This window comes from Sinohyriopsis cumingii, chromosome 9 (assembly GCF_028554795.1).
Source record: "Sinohyriopsis cumingii isolate HCF-2022 chromosome 9, ASM2855479v2, whole genome shotgun sequence".
Taxonomy (NCBI): Eukaryota; Metazoa; Mollusca; class Bivalvia; order Unionida; family Unionidae; genus Sinohyriopsis; species Sinohyriopsis cumingii.
The window spans coordinates 72,057,753-72,074,842 of NC_142969.1; the positions used below are offsets into that span (position 1 = coordinate 72,057,753).

A 17,090-nucleotide genomic window follows, 5' to 3' on the forward strand; every position below is an offset into this window, starting at 1 on the left:
AATGGAAGACTTCGCACAGTTCTTTATATTAAACCAGTCTAGATCAATAGAACAAACCACAGCAGACATGAAACCATGGCTTGTGAGTTTGGCAATATACAAAGCGTCCATAATAGTTTTTAAATTAACACCCCCACCATCTCTCTCTCTCTCTCTCTCTCTCTCTCTCTCTCTCTCTCGCACACACACACACACACACACACACACACAATCATGAAATTTATGCAGTAGAAAGTGGAAGTGTTAGTGGAGGAAAATATAATAAAATAACAGACAAAATCCAGAAAAACACCATATGAATGCATTAGTATTCTTTTAATTCAAACGTTCGAATAATATGACAAACTGTGTTGAAATTTAGGAAGATAAACAAGCTCTATTGGATAGTAAATTGCTTTGACGAAAACAATCAATAGCAGTTCAGTCTTTAACTTTCCTTAATACGTATGCTGTATCAGTTCAAAATAAATCTTGTAGCAGCTTATATAAAAATAGCCAAGCAAGGATATAACCTATACAAATAAACAATGGAATTATCAATCGGATCGAGCAAGCAGAAAACAGGGTATGCTTAAAAATCCTATTTTGTGCTTTGTTTTCGAGTTGGACATACAGGACAATTCTCAGCCGGAGGACCAGGAGGGCCGGGAGGACCAGGAGGACCATCAGGACCAGGAAGACCAGGATCGCCATCAGGACCAGGAAGACCTGGTTCGCCTTGATCACCGTGAGCTCCGGAATTATCATTGTAACCTAGCAATCAGTAAAACAAATCATTTTCTCATCGTTCTGTTTTTGGTATTTGGCCGTCATTGCATTACCTTCGCCAACATCTTCTTCATTAGCATTTTTGACATATACTCATCCAAAACTTTAAACAGTTCAGAAAATGAATACGTTTCTTTGCTGTGATCTAATGAAGGTCTTCTTCCATGCAAAACGAACAGCTCTAGAATCCACAACCCACAGATATCAATAGACTGACAGAGCAAAATATATGAACATTTTGGCACACGGGATAAATCTATAAGAACTGAAAATGTCCCAACTAAAGCAGTAGAATATGTCCACAAACGTATTTACAACATATGATACAGCATAGAATGTGACGTTGCTAAGCATACAACCGTATGAGTATATTTAATACATCTGTGTGACTTGCTTCAGGCAAAACTTAAGGCTATTTACATGTTTTCCAATTGAATAGATAATTCATACGGCATATAATGTATATTACTAATACAATTGATGAAGACAACTTATTATAAGGCAACATAAAAAGATGACAATCGCTGCTTCTTTCACATGTAGAAGATTAGACGACTTTCGCTGTTATGCAATATTCGTGCTCACTGCGAATTATATATTGGACGTAAAGTCCTCTCAATTTAACAGTACCCAATCGCATTGACAAGAATAAAACATTCTTAGCTACGAATGATTATCGACAAACGTTTTGTCTTTTAGTGTCTGCCACGAGTAAATATCTGGTAAAACTAAGAAATTGTTAGATCATGTTCGGGGCATCTGAACTCAAAATCAACATAACATGAGACTGTTTATACGGCTGCTTAACTCATAGACAGAGAGGCGGAGAGATATGTAAACAGATGCACAAGCTGAAAGAAATTGCGGTGAAAGCTTACCACCTTCTTGTGCCATAATTAATCCGAGCAAGGACACAATGAGAAGATGAACAAACAGCTTCTTCATTTTGTCGGCTGTGTAACTGGAAATAAAATTAAAGATACATTTTATATTACGTCTTAATTAATCAATTTGAATGCTTTTTATGGCAAAAAGCGAGAGGAAATGAGCATTAGACTTCCTTATTCCTCAATCCTAATCTCATTCAGTTAGACTCTTGGAGACAGTTAATGTTGTCAACGTTTGTATATTTAATTTTTACCGATACGCATCGCATGTTTCTGTATTTCTTAATGCCGAGAAAAAGCATCATCTAAAATATTAAGTCGATATGGATATGTATGAAAGAAGCACTAACCACAAGTATATTTCTAATGTATTTTAAGTGTGTACAAATGTACTGGTGCGCAATACAGGTAATTCGCACCCCATTCATATATTTTATTAGTCCGTGGAACAGGTTAAGGATCTGTACGTTTTTTGCACGGACGTGAAATATCTATTCCCTATGCATATTTTATGTCGTAGATCTTAAACATAAAGCAATGAAAATGGAACAGTTATATATATGTACATTCCAACCTTAATATTCCTTTTCATAAGGCTCTATGAGACAGCATATGATGAAATGTCAAAAGCAGGTCTTTTCTATGCATGTCCTGTGATCACTTTAAACTAAAATCATCCGGTTCAAGGCCTTTATTCATTGCGCCTTAGTCTTTGGGAAACTCATTTGCTTCGTACAAAACAACTATGGGTCATACCCACTGACAACGAGGTTCTGGACATGACATTCACTTTCTTCAGGTGATTAACTTAGCTTTACTTGGAGCAAATACATTTTTTTAGGAAGAACAGCGGGAGTATATGTTCTAGGCTTAATGTTGATAACCCGATGGCAGATTACTGGTTCGACATGTACAAATGCACGTGCCACTCTGATCCATGACAGAGATTATTTACGCATGCGTGATGATAATATAAATTCAACCTAGTCAATTTCGATGTTATCTTGTCTGCCCATAGGATGCATACATCCCCGTGGATTGACCCTTCTTTGGTTACTTTGATAATAATTTTTAATCAATTCTTTCTATTATTCATTTTTGAGAAGGTACGGAATCATATCATGTTTAAATCCAATATGCGACTATTTCGAATGAATCAGGGTTTTAATAATAAAGTTAATGTACTTTTCATCAAAGCTTCTGAGCTTCTTTTACGAGAGAGAGAGGGGGGAGGGAGTAACCAATTGTTATGCGGTTGCATTAGTAATGCATTTGTCATGCGAATTCGAGTATACATTACTTGTAAATCCAAATAACTTCAATCTAACAATGATAAGACGTGTTTGAAAGCAATATAAATAGTGCTGTAAAATTTGATACAAGTATTATTAAATGTACTTACTTAGAAAAGATAGGACAGTCTTACTGTTGTGCTCTCTATAAACTTACCTTGCTTTTGTTTCAATTACCAGCTTATTTCTTACAGTGAGACAAATTTGTATGGCAGTGGTCCTAATATAGAGACTATATCACAGCTGTGGTTTGCCACGTATCGTTTAATACCAACGGTGGACAGAATATGTCTGGAAAACTGATTATTTCGGATCATCTACATACGGCCTCCGGATCGAAAGGAAAGCACGGGCAACATGTGTTTGGACATAGATATACGCCAATTAAATAGTAGTTACGTGTTTGCTGTCACTCGAAATATGTAATGAAAACGTCGTTAATTTGTCTAAATTTTTGAAAACTATACAACCAACACGTATAATTATTAAATGAAACAGCGCTACAACCGTAATAGATATCGGCTCCAACGAAATCGATAATACTACCATTATCACTACTACCATTACTACTACGAGCGCTTCTTATGTTCCAAGTGTCAAAACCACTTACCACACTTATATATTGAGAGGTGAATGACTCAGGTTATGATGTATAGTGGAGAAGACAGCCCTGCATGCATTTAAAGCAATGACCAGGCAATTACTTTGGATATTGCATTGCTTTCTTGTTTGCTTAGAACTAACACTGTACTGATATTAATATCTCAAAGTAATGTAACATTATTGTTTAAGATCTTTTTGTAAGATTATTTAATATTTTATATATACGACTAACAAATCTAAATTCACTTGTTTTTGTGTAATACGCTATGAAGAACTCTATGTTATATTTGTAATTCAGAAGCTGCCAAAATGAATGTCTTTTATTAATTAATAGACTCCATTGTGTCCTAGATCTAAGGTGCAACGATGTTACTGTGATGATAATACTATTATGTCATACTGTTTCATCCGGAAGCAATCTCAACTTATTCCTTTTATTCCGCACAAAATATATGCTACCATTTCTCGTGGAGCTTTATTCATCCTGACCTAATTTGTTGTTATTTACTTAGGGTTTATAATCCACTATTTGGACAGTGTTTGGAGACCATACGTAACGTGATATAATTCTGAATGTGGAAGTGAATGCCATCATCTAAACAACGTGATGTATAGAAAGAGACACATAGATCATTATTCATATTTCTAAGATACAATGTCGTTTCAATTTCTGCGATACGAAAATATGCCAGAAAACAATGCAAAAGGTTTAAAATTTATAATCGTAAAGATTTATCAGTGTGCAAAATTTTGTGATTTACAATATTTGAAAAAGACCTTTATGAAATTTCGCGCAGGACCCATGCAGCTTATATTTCTTTTAATGCATATCAAAGCCGCGAACAAATCCGAATAGTTTTACAATGATGCAAGAACCATATTTTAGCTTTAAGTGCATGAATGTTATGTTTGGGTGTAGGTGTTTGTATCAGAATCAAACGCATAATAACATATTTTACACGATAAAACATGCTCTTGTCTATACACATATAGTTAAAGCATACAAAGAAAACCTTTTAGAAGGAGAATGATGTCATACAGCGCGCATATAAAAAAGGACAAGAAAACAATATGCCAAAATAAATAACATATTGCCAATTGCTGCCCGCAAAAAATAGTACAGTCTGATACAGATAGATTGCAGCATAATAGCATATATATTATCAAAGCTTCCCAAAATGAAAAAGAAAGTATCTTATGAGAACGCATCTATAGGTTCTGTCTCTGAAACTGAAACGCAAATTGCATTGGGTTTCACAATAGCTGACTAATACATACACAAAGGAGGTCTTTGTATCAAAACTGATGAAATTGTGCCTCAAAATAAAGCATTATATTGAAGTTTTATAAATAATGTTTCCTCACATATATCCAATAAAACTTTCCAATTGACGAAGAAAAACATTATTCACAACTAAATGTCACTAATATAACGGTTACGAGAAAAAAGGTCATCATTAAGACATTTTTTATATATTTTGTTTTAAATATTTAATTGGCAGTGTTTATACGGTTTCGTATTGATTAAATGATGTACATGATTGTATTATGGACTTGGCCTTGTCCCAAATCAAGTTCATTTTCTACCTGACCTGAAACATTGATTTTGGTTTTGTAAACAACAAGTTTATCTCAATTTTAGTCTAGAACGTTGGAAATTCCCCGTGAAATGCCGGATCTACCTCTTGTTTACAACATTTTTTATTATAGTTTTGGCAAAATAGCTTCTGATTATGATTAAGATTTTATCTTGTAAACATTTGGAGTCTACCAGAAAAAATGTTCCATCAGGTAATAGTTCTATTAAATTATGTTCACTGTGACTGGAGGTCGGGTAGAGGACTATATAATATTGTTTTTCTATAAATTATTTATACGTGCTGTAAGGCCTGAGAAAAAGCATTTGTATTAGTGTTGTGTCCGGTATTTCTTTAGGGCTGAATTTCATTTTTTCAAATTATTTAATACAAGTTATAATTCTCCGGAAATACAAGGCTCCCAAGAATAACATTCATATAAATAGAGATTTATAGTGAAATTTCAAATATAAAGATATGTTCTTGGATGAATCATCATCGCTGTCATATAGAAAATTATAGAGATCCTCGATTTTCCTCCAATATTTCAACACACATAATGACTATGCACTATATAAAATATTGTCTCTTTTCTAAATTGATACATTGTATATCCTTTATAAACCTATAAGTATACATATGACTGTTTGTCATTTACACACACACACACTTATATATATATATATATATATATATATATATATATATATATATATATATATGTATATATTATATGTAATTGTTATGACGATGCATATCATTATGACGTTACGTAATGACGTAATTGTTCTTTTAAAATCAAAGACGTCGTCTGTTTCTTTCAAATTAGTTCGTGTCTAAAGAAGGATAAATTCAAAACTAGTTGCACAGAATTTTCGGCGTTTGTGTTTTTTGCATCCTAATTCTCTCTCTCTCTCTCTCTCTCTCTCTCCCTCTATATATATATATATATATATATATATATATATATATATATATATATATATATATATATATATATAAAGCAAAGCAGAATGACAATCGTTGCAGTCGACAGTATTAAACTTCTGCAACAGAGCGTGCAAACATTCAATACAGTAGAAGAGGTCAAACATGAAGCGTGATGAAAATGGAGTACTTTATTAAAGTGCGAATATTTTTACAATTATATATAGTATGATGGAGACTTAATTTATACAGTTTCGACACCGGATGTAAAATATTTAATTTGTTTATCATGTGAAATCACGGATGACATGTAACAAGCTGCAGATGAATGATGATAAAACTGAGGCTATTCTGATCACAACACAAAGACTTTCTCATTCACATTCTTTACCTCAAACAATAAATATCAGCAACGCCAACATTAAATTCACACAATCAGTACAAAACCTAGGTGTTACTCTGGACAGTGCTCTCACATTGCACCAACATGCCATGAACATATGCGAGGCAGCATATCTTGAGCTAAGACACATCAGCTCAATTCGCAAATATCTTTCAGTTTATGCCACTAAAACACTTGTGTGTTCATTAGTACTTTCAAGACTGGATTATTGTAACTCAATTATGTCTGGCTCATCTCAATATCTGCTCCAAAATCTTCAAAAGGTTCAAAACACAGATGCTCGGTTCATACTTAGATTACGACGATCAGAGCACACCTCGCCGCTGCTGTGTACCCTACACTAGCTATCCATTTGATCCAGAATCAAACACAAAATTTGTTCTCTGTGCTACGTTTCACTGTCGGACTCTAGTCCAACATACCTCTCTGACCTCACCCATGTGTACACACCAGCAAGATACTTACCCTCCTCTTCTGAAAATCGTATACTCATTATTCCCACTATGAAAACAAAGTCATATGGACAGCGTTCTTTTGCATACTAGGGCCCATCAACGTGGAATGAATTGCCCACTGAACGTAGACATAAAGACACAGTGATCACATTCAAGAGGGCTCTCAAAACTGACTTATTTCGACTGCAAGAACAAACTTAAAGACCTAATAATGTTTCCTGTCTTAAATATTCTCAGCATGTTTTTTAATGTTTTCTTATTTCATGGTGTTTGTTTTTGTAATCATATCATTATATGTCTTTTATCTTACAGGTGTTGTCTAATGTTATAAAGTGCTTAGAGCTTTTAAAGATTAGGCGCTATACAAAGTCCTCATTATTATTATTATTATTATTACTATTATTATTATTATCACATTATTCCCTTGAAAGTACATTATTAACACTGTAGAAATTGGCCGCCCTCCACTACTGCAAATGACTTTAAAAGTATAACCGTTTACAATGGCTACATCGGCCGCGAAATTGAACTTGCTGTTACTAGGCGACCATTCGACACTTATAAAACAATGTTCTTTTCACATGGATATTCCTGATGTTAACAATATAGCAGCAATGATGTTTGGAATGTTTGGGCGAGACCAAGTATGATTTAAATGCGTTTATGTGCAAGTTCAAGAGATCACGTCGTCGTCTTATCTTTGCTAGTGATAATAATCAAAGACAGTATATCGATTTGTAGCCCGCAGTGTATTTACCTACTATCGTTGCGACACCCTTATTATATTAGTGTTAATTTGTCGAAATGGCCATTGATTTCTCTTAGCGATGTTGTCACAGTTAATAGGAGAGTATTTGATAGAATGTTTTACGCATATTTAGAAAACGTACAAAAATGCAGACCGATATATGTGGAATTAAGAACAAATAGCAAAGATACTCGATCTGCCTGTATGTTTCTTGGTCAAAACTTTTAATTCTGAATTTCTTTATATATCGTACTGAAGAGCTTATGAAAGATAACACTGAATTTGTAAACGCCTAAAAATCTCATTTTCTTTACATGTCTATGATTACCTGCGAAGATATGAGGATGGTTACTCCAAAACAGTTTGAACGCACAGTTCAATTCCTTTTCGTGTATGTTAGAAAGTGCAGACCAGTTATTATACTGAAATAAATCAATGAGGTCACTTGCATATAAAATATGTTTGGCTTACTTACATTTCGTTGGATTTTGTATCCAGGTTATTATTATGGGGGACTCGGGATGTACCATTAGAGTCTGACTGAAGTACAACAGGCCTAATTAGCCCCAAATAAAAATTATAATTTTGCAGCGATGAACGAAATTAAGTTGAACGAAGCCTAACTGAAAATTCGTCAAAGAAAGTAAAGTAAATTCTATGTTTCATGTTTAATCATAATAATGAAAATGAATAATATTGTAAAACTAAACTCATGAAATGAGTATCGTATTTAATCCCTCTTTATGGATTAACTTTAAGAAGACTGTTTAATGTCTCCTATTGGAACTGGGTCATCCAGCATCATATGTTTACTTATATACACTCTTTAATCGAATGTGGGTGTGTGCAAAAGTTTGATAGTAGCGTCCCGTTTGTAGGTAGTTCTTACCGATGCTTTCCAAGGGTTCTTCCGCTGCCACTTATACTAGTACTAGTCGCCATATATAATGCTGAAAAGTGAACATGCAAATTAATTAACATGCAGTACAATCTGAAAATAATATGAACAGTATTTATTTAGAGGATCGTGTGTGTTTCCATGATATATACGTAAATGATAACGAGAGTAGTGATAAAAGGAGAGAATGGTCAGGGCTCCTCTATTAGGTTGTTGTAGTACAGCCGGTCACATTTGTGCGGTCATAAACTATATGACACTTGCCCCATATGTTTCGGACGGTCATAATTTACATGTCTACGTGATGCTCTGCAGTTGTTTATGTAGCAAATGTGTGACGAGGGCATTTCCACACTAAGGTAAAGCAGGATGACAAATATTCAGAGTATACGTTGCAGTATATACACCTTTCATCACGTTTCCTTGGTATCAGACTTAGTTGTGATTTTTCACTGCTATCACGAATCGGAATAAAAAACTTCTACAGCGAATGTGTTAAACCGTTTTTGAGTTTGATGCCATGCAGCACTAAATATATTCATCTTGTATTTGCGTCTTGCGATCAATACTCAACATCTTCATACAAATAATATAATATATTTAAATCATTGAATGTTGTCAGTCTCCAAAATTGGTCGCAAACATTTACACTGTCAGCATAAATAACATATACAAGAGCTTATATTTGTATCTGACTGTTTCTTTATTGTCGAGGTGAATAAATAATTTCTTAAACACTCTTCGGGTGCCAGTTTATGCTTAAGGTAACCAATGTTAAGACAGACTTTGTAATTACAATTAATTACATACGCATTGTCAGAAAGTCCTGCAACCATTAACTTCCAAAATAAAATGTCCGCGGGATATAAAAAATACAATCCCTTATCAGAATTCTTCTATCAGAGAGACCAATAGAACTAAATACCCAATAATCCATCCTCAACAGAATTCGGATATCACGCATATACAGAGAAAATGTTATCACCAAATTCTGCTAACAGGCAGATCGAGAGAAAATGTCATACACTTCCTCTGAACAGACTCCTATCAGGTTTCTGCAATTTATGTAAAATGTTTCATGAATGTCTATCTCCTCCACCACAATAATGATTGATAAAAATGAATAACCAGAAAAATATATTGCAACTGTTGCAATCACGTCTTCACAGAATTATTTATGTTTGCAAACTGTGAGAGAACATACATCGAAATTTAAATCTCCTTTTGAGTAATTGTGAATATATTTGTCAACCGTACACTCAACTCTTTGTTACCAATGTTCGTAAATATATTGTCAATTATTATTTTAAAACTGCAGTTAAGTATAAGTTTTCATAGCATTATTCATCCATCAGATTTAATTTATATTTTTCACAGACATTGCTGCTAGCAAGCATCCAATCAATTTTCTGTCCATCTGGCCAATAGACTAGAATTACAACGTCCACCATTATACGGACAAATTCTACTTTTGGTGTGTACAGCAATGGCAAGGGTTGTGTTGTATTTGTAACGCAAATAATTGCACAAATAATTTGCAATATTCTTTGTAGAGTTATTCCTGATCTGCAACATTTTCAGGATCTGCATGCGGTTAAAACATGTTTTTAATTCCGCAGAAAAGAGACAGCTGATAATTTTCTGTAACGAATTTTCGAAAATAAAATCTGTAGTAGGACTGCAAATTCCACCAGTAAAACACAATCAATATGTTTTATTTACAACTATGGTAAACCCTCAATATTATTTTGACCAAAAATAATCTCTCATTATCAACCTATCCTGGCCTGACAAACATATATATTCCATTTTATTTCCACTCATATTTTGATAGGTTCTCATTCTTACACTTTATTATTATCTTCTTTTGAAAGGGTCGGACACAGATATTATAATAAATCTGTCAAGTCAAGAAATACTTTAATGACTATTATAATTTATCTAGTTTCAGTTTAAGTTTGAAATATGTTATTAATATTGTCATATTATGAGTCAAATTCCGATGTGACCAACAACATTTGCCTGTGTTACTTGAGAACATGAGATTTAAGTGTGATTTAATGCTTACAATTCCTCCAAAACACGTATATTTTAAAACTAAGGTAAGGCAGGCATAAGCGAATTAAAATACAAAATGTTGTGTTCGGACATATTCACATAATGAAATTGGTTGAAGATTCAATCGTGAGGCGTCGTCAGCATTAAGCATGATACGACATTCCTCAGTGATCATATCAAATGGATATTGCATCCAAACACAACTGGGAAATATCAATCTGGTGACCATAACTGACCGATCGCCACTTGTCAATCATGCTGATAAATTAACCAATCAGCGACCGTAAATAAGACCCACATCCAGGCATTGCTTTTGTCTGCCATTTTCCTCCAACAAGCTGCGTATGGTAATAATGAATTGATTATGATAAATTTTGAAATGATTTGTTGATTTCTCGACCGATAAGGGTGGAAAGCAATCAGTGGGAGCCTTGTAATTCTGACACTCGATACCCAGATCATCTAACTGGATGAATTAATTTTATTCCTTTACCAACTTATAGACAAATCTTCGATGGATAAAGACCATTTGCGGTCGCGTGTACGATCAGCTGAAATGGAAACATATGATGGCAATTACAAGATGTTTGTTTTTCATACACGTATTAAAAATGCATGTCCCATCGATAGCTTGAAGGACAAAAAAAAGTGAAATTGAACAATATACGTAAAAGTAAACGTTTCTAGAATATGGAAGGAGAAATCCTTAACTTTCGGGCCTTGATGTATATTATTTGTCTTGTAAAGGAAGGACTAAACCTCAGAGTCTATTATTAAAAAGTTTGATTTTCCAAAAAAAATTATTTACCGTCTCGATGTTTAAGACACTTGAGTGACTCTTTACTTTCTCACTGGGCTGAAGGAGGTGTGGGATTATAGAAATGTAATAATAAAGAAATAGAAAAACAATAATTATCATCCGATATATATTAAGCATTCAATTACATGTTTACATCAACAATGGTTTCAGATAATTATCATCCGATATATATTAAGCATTCAATTACATGTTTACATCAACAATGGTTTCAGATAATTATCATCCGATATATATTAAGCATTCAATTACATGTTTACATCAACAGACATGACTGATCAAAATGCCGTCTTACGATCACAGTATAACTTTAAAAGTATTATGCACAGTAGTATATTTCTAAACAGTAATTATTTACGATTTTGTTATTAATGTTTAGTTCATTTACTTCCAAGGCAACATATGCATCATACAGATACAAATAATATGGATAAGATTATATACTAAATACTTTAGCATATGTTGCTGCAAATTTCCGTTTACATGAATAAGTTCTTCAGCAGCTTTGAAATTCACATTTTTTTAATTTACTGAAATAAAACACTTAGGTTATTACTATACGAACTTGTATTCAAACATAACTATTGTCTACTGCCTTATTATTTATGCAACTTTGTAATTGTATATTTTTAACAATAATACAAATCATTTTACTAAACATATCACTTAAACAGAAACATATTTCTTGCCAAATGCTGCATGTTTTTGTCGCAGGTTTACAGGTTGTCACGTCATCTGTTGTGGTAGTCGGAGAGATTCATCATCTCTAAAGGCAATTACTCAGCATGGTGTCCCATAAGGCTGAATGCCATACCATTTTAAAAGCCTTCCTCAAGTCAAAGAAGACATTATGAAGGCCATGTGTAAACAGCATATAATTTTCAAAGATGATTTGAAGGTTGAATATATTATCTATATGCTATGTCGATTATTACTCACGTCCACATAAATGTTATACGGGCAATATCTTCTTGTCAGAAGGCAGAAGCTGGTCTCAGCTACTTTTAGGTTATTAATGAAATACACTGGTTATGGTCAGCATGTACACCCATAACTACGCAACCACTGCCCCAGCTTACATAATGCAGACATTTATTTAGTACACAACAGGCGCTAGTAGTAGTAACGGTAGTAGTAATGGCAATAGTAGCTGAGATTTTCGTAGAGCTGGTGATTATATCGGTTGTTGCGGTACTAAATGTAATGGTTCCATGGTTTGATTGCATAGTTGTCAAACATTTTAGACAAATTAACGAATGTTTCATTACCTATTGCGAGTTACAGCAAACTCATGACCAATTTTAACTTTGCGTATATTTATGTTATCACCTGTTGCATATTCCCTACCTCTACTTTCGATCCGGAGGCTATATCCAGATGATCCGAAATAATCAGTTTTCCTGACATATTTTGTCCATCACTGGTATTAAACGATACGTGGCAAACCACAGCTGTGATATAGTCTCTATATTAAGACCACTGCCAGACTAGTTCGTCTCACTGGATGAAAGAAGCTGGTAATTGAAACGAAAGTAAGGTAAGTTTATAGAGAGCACAACATTAAGCCTGTACTATATTTTCTATGTAAGTACGTTGTATATTACAAGGATCTACACTATTGCAGCATTTATTCTGTTTTGAAACAACCTTATAATTTCATGGTTTAAGTTATTTGGATGCACATGATATGCAGTCTCAAACTGACGTGAACGAAGCATTAAAAAGTTTAGTAAATCATAAAACGCAATGACGAAGGCAAACTAAATGATTACTCTCTCTCTCTCTCTCTCTCTCTCTCTCTCTCTCTCTCTCTCTCGTGTGGTAGAAGAATAAAATCATTCAATACAAACGCATTTACTTTATTATTTAAAACTGGATTGATTAAGAAATGTCGCATCTTCGTATTAAACTTGATATTGTTCCGTACCTTCCCAAAAATGAATAATATAAAGAATTTATAAAATATGGTACCAAAATAACCAATGAAGGGTCCAATCCACGGGAATGTGTGCACATTACGTATGTATGCAGACAAGATAACATCGAAATTGACTTGGGTGAATTTATATTACTGATCATCACACATACTTAAATAACCTATACAATAGATCTGAGTACGACGTGCTTCTATCTGTACACGGCCATTCATTAATCGGCCATTGCTAATCACGTGATGTCATGTCCATAACCTCATCGTCAATGGGTAATTTAATACGCAGCTCATGCATTTCGCTAAGAATCGAATGAAACGAGTAATGACCCTGAACCGGATGATTTGAGTTAAATGTGATCACAAGATATTGTTAAGAAAGAACTGCTATTGAGATTTCACCATAAACCGTCTCCTAAAGTCCTTATTAAGGTCTCAGTGAACGTTTCTGAAATGGTTCCACTTTCATAGCTTCATATTTGGGACCAACGAGAGAAAACAGGCATCGGTAATAGAGATTTTGCTTCTGAACACAAAATAGAAGAGATCATTAAATTGCCACAGACTCACAAAATACATGAAAGAGGTGGTTATTTCCTGTATTTTGAACTAACGCATATGAATACCCTTAAAATGCATTAGAAATATGCTTTTAATTAGTTCTTGTTTGAAAAATACCTATATGGTCTTATTGCTATATACTGCATATTTGTCGGCAATAAGAAATACAAAGAGATGGTACACATATCGGAAACACTTAAATATACAAACGTTGACAACATTGTCTCTCAGTGTAGATCTCCTATAGTCCCATTAAACGAGATTTGGTTTGAGGAAGAAGGCAGCTTTAAGCTTAATTTCTCTCCCTTACTGGCAGTAAAAGCGTACACAGTGACATATGAAAAAGTTACATAAAATGTATCTTTAATTTTACTTTCAGACACATATACCCGACAAAATGAAGAAAAACCTGGTGTATCTTCTCATTGTGTCCTTGCTCGGTTTAATTATGCCACAAGAAGGTATTACGTTTTTCGTTGCTATTTCTTTCAGCCGCTCATGCATCTGTTTGCATATAGCTCCGTCTCTCCGTCCGTGAGTTTAGACAGAAGTAGAAATAGTCTCGTGTTATTTTGAGTTTGAGTTCAGATGCCTCTTGATTAAAATATGTCTTGGTTTTAATAGATATTTACTCCTGGCAGACACTAGAAGGGCAACGTTTGTAGATAATCATTCATAGCTAAGACGTCTTTGGTCAACTCCAGCGGATTAGTTACATAGATATTTGACAGTGAGCAAGAATAACTGCATAACAGCAAAGGTCTTAAGCAGCAAAGTTCATATTTTTTTCTTGTGGCTTATAATAAGCAGTCTACAGAAATTGTCCTCGTGTTGATTATAGTATGACATTTTCCAACGTAAAAATGCCTCATGTTTCTGCCTGAAGCAAGTCACAGTATACTTGTACATTTGTAACTTTATAAACGTACATTATTTGCTGTAGCAGAGATTGTAAATACCTTTTATGAACGTATTATTTTGCTTTAGTTGAGACATATAGATTTGTCCTATGCGCTGAATTCTAAATATTTATTGTTCTTCCATTCTGAATGTATGGGTTATGGATTGTACAATTGTTCGTTATTGCCTGGGACAAGACCCTGCATAAGATAAAAGCAAAAAACTTATTCATTTTTCGAAACGTTCAAGCTTTTTGATCATTGTATGTTTTTAGTTAGGCTCTAAAAACTGATGACGAAGAGGGTACGCAGACAATGAAGAAAATGATGAAATGGGACCAAATACTAAAGACGATGAGAAACTAATTTGTTTTAATCTTTACTAGCTTACCGTGATAATTCTGGAGGTCAAGGTGATCAAGGCGAACCAGGTCTTCCTGGTCTTGATGGCGATCCTGGTCTTCCTGGTCCTGATGGCGTTCCTGGTCCTCCTGGTCCTCCCGGTCCTCCCGGCCCTCCTGGTAATCGCGCCAAGAATTGACCTGCGTGTCCAACTCGTAAACATCACACAAAGAATTTTGAAAATAAGATGCTTTCTTCTTGCTCGATCCGGTTGATAACGCCATTGTATATTTTATATTATACGGTATGACCTTCCTTAGCTATTATTATTTAAACTGCTGCATGATTTATTTTGAACTGAAAGAAAATATATAGAAAGGAAATTTAGATGTTGGAAACCTACTGTTTGCTTTCGGCAAGGCAATTTAGTATGGAATCGAGCTTGTTTCTCTTTCTTAATAGCAACACAATTTGTCAAATTATTCCAAAGTTTGAATTAAAAGTATTATTTTGCATCCGCACGGTGTTTCCCTGGATATTGTATGTTATTTTATTATATTTTACTCCACTAACCCTTCCACTTTCATGCATATATCTTCTGAACTCGGTATGTATGTGATAGACAGGGGTGCTGCTAAATTTAAAACAATGATGGACATTGTCCAAGTGTCAAAATAATAACTCATAGGTCAATGTTTCTTTTTGACTTTTTCTTCTATTTGTTCTAGAATGGACTAATATAAAAAGCTGTGAGAAACCTTCAATTATGACGGGAGTATTCACTGACAAACGATATAACTCTTTTTTCCCTGTTCGAAAGAAATCTGTAACATATTAGAACTGTCCAAAAAATCCAATGCATATGTACTTTACAAGGATTGGATGTCGAATAGCCATGGCCTAATGTTGTCTTACGTGTGAAAATTGAAGACAATAACTGACTTATATGCACCATAAACAAATACATTCCCTTAAAAGGAAGTATAAACATTGAATACATATATCCACACACTCTTTTACAAATATTTACCTCGTACGGAGCCAGTAATTATATATATGACAGTTCAGCATTTATCTGTGCTTAGTACCTTACACTGCTTGTAGGCGTTATCATTTTTAAGAATTTCACTGTCTCCATTATCATAACTATAGCAAAAAAGATGCAAAAACAGTATCTATACTTCTTCTAGTACTGTTTCCCACCTGTTGTCAGTCTTACAAAATGATTAATAAAGAGTCAGATTTTATCGTAAATTTCAAAATCGTGGTTCAAAACAATCTTCCAAAGGCCATACCGAAATGGTTGCATGTCGTAAAAAATCTGAATATTATAATAGCCTCAATGATGTTAGTAGTTAAGTGGGCCACCATAGGGACAATGGGAATTAGCATTACAGACCCCCCTGGGCCACTATAGGGACAATGGAAATTTAACATGGAGAAAAACGCTGGGCCACTCTAGGGACAATGGGAATTTAACATAGAGTTTGGGCTTGTCTAGGGACAAGGGAAATTAACATGAGGAATAGAGTTTGGGCTTGTCTAGGGACAAGGGGAATGGAACAGGGGACTATAGTGTGGGTCTGTCTAGGGACAATGGGAATTTAACATGGGGAATAGATCGTGGGACTGTCTAGGGACAATGGGAAATTTAACATGGGTAATAGATCGTGGGACTGTCTAGGGGCAATGGGAAATTTAACATTACGGAAACCCCTGGGGGATATAGCCTCAAGGGAATTTAACATATGGAAATTGAACATGATGGATGTGTATAGCGTCAAGGGGAATTGAACATGGTGGGACTATCTAGGGACAATGATGGTAGAGGGTCAAACACAACAGAGACAGAAACATACATACACTAGTACAAGCGTGGGATTTATATATAAAGCATTACGAAGACCTGAAATCTTGCTGGGGTG

At 34.4% G+C, this 17,090-nt stretch overlaps 1 long non-coding RNA gene across 1 annotated transcript; it reads right to left on the reverse strand.

Moving 5' to 3' along the window:
* Nucleotides 1-355: 355 nt before the first annotated feature.
* On the reverse strand, nucleotides 356-1,725 carry LOC149792008 (uncharacterized). The gene is made up of 2 exons (XR_016423249.1): nucleotides 1,647-1,725; nucleotides 356-753 (listed from the first exon to the last, which is right to left on the reverse strand). It is a non-coding gene; the product is annotated as an uncharacterized LOC149792008 (long non-coding RNA).
* Between the last annotated feature and the right edge of the window lie 15,365 nt (nucleotides 1,726-17,090).